The 5,148-nt window shown below is 37.0% G+C and overlaps 1 protein-coding gene across 1 annotated transcript in view; it reads left to right on the top strand.

Annotated features, from left to right (window-relative positions):
- Positions 1–5,148, top strand: part of LOC134790896 (uncharacterized) — a 56,103-nt gene that overhangs the window by 22,650 nt on the left and 28,305 nt on the right. The gene's annotated exons all lie outside the window — the stretch shown is intronic.

Below are 5,148 nucleotides of genomic sequence, written 5' to 3'. Positions count from 1 at the left end.
GCCACTGTCCTCCTTTTATACCACGCGATGCGCTTTTACCACTCACCGTAGCCAATCCTGAATACATAGAGATTTCTCGGTTATAGTAATTAAACAGTACTTTATCAAATAATACAATAAGATACGTCCATGAATTAATGTGCATTAGAATTTAGATAACGATAATTAAGTAAGTCACCTGACGACAATACTTGATAAAGACTATTATTGAAGGCCATTTGTATACTATTATTTACGGATTAAATATTTGCATTTGTCACGGAAATAAAAACACAAAAGAATGAAAACTACACACGTATTATAAGGTGAATGATTTAAATGAGAGCAATAATACTGTTCAATGATCGGTTATAATTATTTAGTCAGTATTTCGTTTTGGTTAATCGAATTAAGCACACTTAAAGAAAACAACGCCAATGTTTTGATTACCCATAAAATGATGGATTAAGTTTAAGTACTTAATGACTGGTATGTTCTAATCTAAGAGATAGAGTCTACAATCTGACTAACCTTCTATCGGCGCGATTCGGGAAATGAATTAGAGATTCATTAGATATGAAATAGTAAAGATGTGTGACGTTCCACGGCAAAAGGTAGGTACCTTATGGCCACGATAAGATTGATGCTAATAAAGGTCCCGGTCCCGATTTACTCAGCCCAGTTTTCGTAAAAATAACCAGTTCTGCTTTAGCGCTGCCACTACAGCTCATATTCAATAAATGTTTGAAAGAAGGAATTTTCCCCCAGAGATGGAAAGTAGCAAACGTGACCCCTATCCACAAAACTGGCCCGAAAGACAATATTCAGAATTATCGCCCTATATCAATCTTGTCGTGTATCCCTATAGTATTTGAAAAATTTGTTCACTCCCGGGTTTATGAGTCTGTTAAAAATTCGATACTGGTCGAACAGCATGGTTTTGTTACAGGTAAATCTACATCTACTAATCTCATTATTTTTACTGATTACCTCTTTCGAGCTTTAGATGAGACACAGCAAGTTGACACAATACAGTCGACTCTCGTTAATTCAAACCCGCGATAATTCGAACCTCTCTATAATTCGAACGAGTTCCCTAGAAAATCTCTTTATATTTCGAAATAATTCATTACATGTTTAAGCACTTGGTTTCGAATAAAAAAATCATCGCTAGGTAACAAAACGACGCGTTAATTCGAACTCATAGGCGTCAAACACTCAACAATTCAAAGTTATCACTGTTATCAGATTGCAGAGGTAAGTGTAAGTACCCTACATTTTGAGACAAGTTCAAGTTCAGCGTTGCACGAGCATTTGTTATTGTAAAATAATTTCCGGCACTAGGTGTTTCTGATAAAAAAAAGTTATTGATCAGTCTCAGCAATGTGCTTTGAAGCAAACTAATATTACCGACTTCTTCCCAAAGACTAATAATTAATTCACATTATGTATGTGCATGTAAATATGTACCTCTAACCTTTGGATATTGTTAAAAAATTAGCAGTTAATAATAGTCTTACTGGTTATGAAGCTTTTTTGCCCGAAAGCTGCACTTTGGGAGGAAAGCAAGCCGCTTTGCACGATGATATTAGAGGCCCATTAAAACATTTTTTTTCGAAGAACCCGTCATTTCGTCCTTTAGGAGCCGAGGTGGAGCGAGGTCCCTTAAAAACAGAAAAAAAAATCTACAAGTTTCACGGATCATCCGATTTTGCTAAATTTGGTGTCAATTGTAAGAAAATGACTTGCTTCATCGTAAAAAAAATTAAAACAAAATATATCAATACAAAGATAATGTAAAAAAAATTGAAAACCTATTTTTTCTATTTACACTTTATTTTTGCAAATAGTGTGTTCCATATAGAAAAAAGTCTACAAAAAAGCACTAAATGATAAAATCAAATATATTTCTTCTCGTATATTGAAAACCGCATCAAAATCGGTTAAGCCGTTTATGAGATTCAAGTTTTAGAATTTGGCTAAGTTTTATTTACTTGGCGATAGTACTGTCATATTCCTTAGTCAAGACTTTTGCTTCTGTTAATGACCAAGTTTATGCACTGTAGGTTGTTAGGATAAGCAAGGATACACATGTTGATGTGTTTGTGTTTTGATGCCAGTGGAAGATGGCCCTCCGTGGACCAGAAACTCTTCCAGGCTTTTTCGATGCGTCGATCGATTTCCTTGGACTGCTTATTATCGAAGGATGTTATCTCGCCCAAGCAGGTGTATTCGTCAACGAAATTGTATATCCTGCCTCCTTCCCATCTACCGTGACCCAACGTTTCACGCCATCGACCATTAACTGGGTTTTTGTCCTGTTCATTTCGAATCCGACTTCAAGACTTGGCTGGTCTAAGGCCTTCTAACATTTTCTCGAAACGAGGTGCAGTGTGGGGGAAATGAAGACTATGTCATCGGAAAAATGCAGGTTTGTCAATGTCAACCTTATTTCGCCGACGTCAATGCCCATTGTTTACCATTTAGCCACCAGCTTCTGGACGATTTCCTGTAGGCAAGAGGTAAACAGCTTTGGAGATAGTGGGTCGATCATCCTGTTTGACTCCTTTTTGGATGCAGAATTAGGGCCGGGAACTTGCAGTATTTTTGCGGTAGATGGTTCCGATGAACTCGTGCCTATAACACTGCTCGCGTTGCTTCGCTGTGTGACTAAAGATGCGCCGACCATCAGGTCACCCCTTTTTTCACGTAGGCATCATTGTCCTAACTTATTGATAGTTTTTTTTTGCCTCAGCACACTAAGAACCGCTTGTCTCTACGGCTACTGGTACCTACTCGTATGTACAAATTCGTAGGTAGGCTCCAAATTGGAATATTTAACTCGTTTAAGTTTTGCTGCGTTTTCGGCGGCTGCTCCGACGCGCCCTGTGGCCTGAGGTGTCCTCACACAAGGGCAAGTGTGCTTACACACGTCGCATCCCAAATGAGGCTGTGTTTTCGCGCTCACGGAAACAGTTGTATATTTAGGCCCTGAGACTCCAACACAACACGCCTGTCGGATGTCCAGCGTCCAGTAGCATCCTGAGGTACCTGCCTTTATAAGCTTATTTGTTCCCCTAGAAACCATTTCATTAAATTGTATGACGCACATGCAGAGCACTGAACGGTTTTTTACAGTAAAGAACAAACTTGTAACTAACCTTCCCTCAACTCAAGCTGCACTTCACAAACATACCTTGCATGCAGCGTACCATGTGAGCCAAGTACGAATGACGGCGAATAGACCTTTTCAGAATTCCGTACCCAAAGGGTAAAAACGGGACCCTATTACTAAAACTCCGCTGTCCGTCTGTACGTCCGTCTGTCCAAACGAACAGAACTGGTAAACACCAGGGTGTATTTCATGAACCGTGATAGCTAGGCAGTTGAAATTTTCACAGATAATGTATTTCTGTTGCCAATATAATAATAAATACTAAAAACAGAATAAAATAAATATTTAAGTGGGGCTCCCATACAACAAACGCATTTATTTTGCCGTTTTTGTGTAATGGTACGGAACCTTTCGTGCGCGAGTCCGACTCGCACTTGGCCGGTTGTTTTGTGAATATATACACATATTTTTAAAATAGATAAAGTAAATACCCACAAGATACTTAAAATTTACTATGATTTACGTGCTTCTTTGTCTATAAAATAAATAAATAAAACTAGGCCAAGTTCTGAAACATGGATCTCTTAAACTGCTTAGCCGATTTTGATGTGGTTTTCAGTATACGATAATAAATATGTTTAATTTTATCATTTAGTGCTTTTTTGTAGACTGTTTCCTATATAGAACACACTATTTGCAGAAATAAAGTGTAAAAGGAAAAAATAGGTTTAAATTTTTTTTTACATTATTTTTGTATTGACATATTTTGTTTTAATTTTTTTTACGATAAAGCAAGTCATTTTCTTACAATCGACACCAAATTTAACAAAATCGGATGATCCGTGAAACTTGTAGATTTTTTTTTCTGTTTTTAAGAGACCTCGCTTCACCTCGGCTTCTAAAGTACGAAATTACTGGTTCTTCGAAAAAAATGCTTTAATGAGTCTCCACTATCATCGTGCAAAGCGGCTTGCTTTCCTCCTAAAGTGCAGCTTTTTGACATTGGAAATGTCTTTTCGTTCGCTCCAGTATAGGGTCCGATTTCACGAAAAAGTGCGATCCCCTTATATCTCGGAAAGTTGTAAAGATATGATATTAAAAATAGGCTCAAAAGACGCATAATCACGAGAGCTGTAAGGTGCAAAAATAATTATTCGAGAAAGTCAAAAACGAAAAAAGTTATGGGCGAAATAGTGAAAATAAAATTATTTTTTTTCCGAATTTTTGATTTTGGTGCTCGATAATTTGGAAACGAAGAATGATATCAAGGGGAGGGGGAGCGAGAGCGAGAGCGAGAGCGAATTTGCGACCACCACAACAAGCTACTCTCTAATGTAGATTTATTCTCATGCTCCCGCGCTTCATTCAAGGCTGCTGTCACAAAATTGTACTAAAAAAATAATAATAAGTAAACAGTAAGATAGATAATTATAGATCGTAACTTTCATAATATAAATTGTTATGTTTAACTGTAAATTAAAGTAGTTTTAGTAGTTGTAGTTAAAATAGTTAAGTGTTTGCATGTTACTAGGTTTACATTTTAATACCACTTATGTTCTCGGTGAGATATGTTTAAGGAAACAGCATAATCTATATTGTACTAGTTACGTATATTCTATCTATATTGTTCTTCACTTGCATGCTTCTGTTTTATCTCCTTGTAATAAAAATAAAATAAATTAAAAAATAATATTGGAGCGGCGTTAATAATAGCGTAAGCGCCAAACCGCCATAAGGTACCTTTTGCCGTGGAACGTCACATATCTTTACTATTTCATATCTAGTGCATCTCTAATTCATTTCCCGAATCGCGCCGTATGTAGTTGGTTGCAATTATAACGACTTTTTATATATTCTGCCATATGTAGCGTTTTGCAGTTAGCTACCTATGCTAAGGGACTGTTTGTTACGCCTTTATTGAGTAGATTAGTGAAAAAAAAACTACTGCTCTCCGCAGTATTATAGAGAAACAAGTATATAAGCTTAGAGTGCTTGCTTACGGTGCGCGCAGTTCACATTGTAGGTCATGTTCACGACTGTCTGCACTCAAGAAA

The sequence above is a fragment of the Cydia splendana genome, chromosome 5 (genome assembly GCF_910591565.1).
Source record: "Cydia splendana chromosome 5, ilCydSple1.2, whole genome shotgun sequence".
NCBI lineage: Eukaryota > Metazoa > Arthropoda > Insecta > Lepidoptera > Tortricidae > Cydia > Cydia splendana.
This window is presented reverse-complemented; position numbering and strand designations above follow the sequence as displayed.